Below are 1,058 nucleotides of genomic sequence, written 5' to 3' on the forward strand. Positions count from 1 at the left end.
ATTCTATTTAAAGTCTAGCTTTTATAAATATCCATTAGCGAATGAATGGATTAAAAAGATGTATATACACACAACAAAGTATTATTCAGTCATGAGAAAGGAAGAAATCTTGCCATTTACAACAGCATGGATGGACCTTGAACACATTATGCTAAGTGAGATAAATCAGACGAAGACAAGTACTGTATGATATCACTTATATGTGGAATCTAAAAATGTCGAACCTATAAAAAAAACCAGTAAAATGATGGTTACCAGAAAGTGGGGTATGGGGAGATAAGATGGATAGTGTTTAAGGCTACATACTTGCAAAGAGTAGTAAATAAGCCACAGAGATCTAATGCACATTATAATAAATATGGGTAATAATACTGTACTATAATGATGTAATGTGATAATATTTCTTCACTGGCAATCATGTTACAATATATTTCAAAATAACATGCTGTCCACCTGAAATTTACAAAATGTAACATGTTAAATTTATTTTAAGAATAAATAAATTACAATAGAAAAAAGTCTGGCTTTTACTTCTACAGACCTTATTCACTAAATTTAAATGATTTCTATGGTACATTTGAAGTTTATGCCCACTGTTTCAACTAGTGTTAAGGAATGTTATAATACTTTAATTTTCTCTTAAGGAAAATTTATCCAATTAACCCTTTTGATTTATTTTCAAAGATCTTTTGAAGATAAGTTGTAGATAAACTGTAGATAAACTGTAGTTATTAAAGATAGTTAATTAGCCTGTGAAAGACGGTATCATTATGCAGTATAATATGAGTGCCTGGTTCAGTGCCTTGCTCATATTAGGCTCATACTAGAGTTCTTGTTAGGTTAAATTAGTATATGGATTCTTATAACTGCTATTAATATAAGATGAGATGTTAAAAGACTAAAGTAAAGCAAAAGGCTAAAGGAGATGACAACATGGATTAAAGGAATTATTGAACTCTTATTCCAGAACCCAGAGATAAATCTTAAAGATCGCCTTCTTTAAACTCACCCTGTATCTTATTGAAGAAAGCAATAAAAAACTCCGTCTGGTCTCAGTG

This window comes from Pteropus alecto, unplaced genomic scaffold, assembly GCF_000325575.1.
Source record: "Pteropus alecto unplaced genomic scaffold, ASM32557v1 scaffold3, whole genome shotgun sequence".
NCBI classification, from domain to species: domain Eukaryota; kingdom Metazoa; phylum Chordata; class Mammalia; order Chiroptera; family Pteropodidae; genus Pteropus; species Pteropus alecto.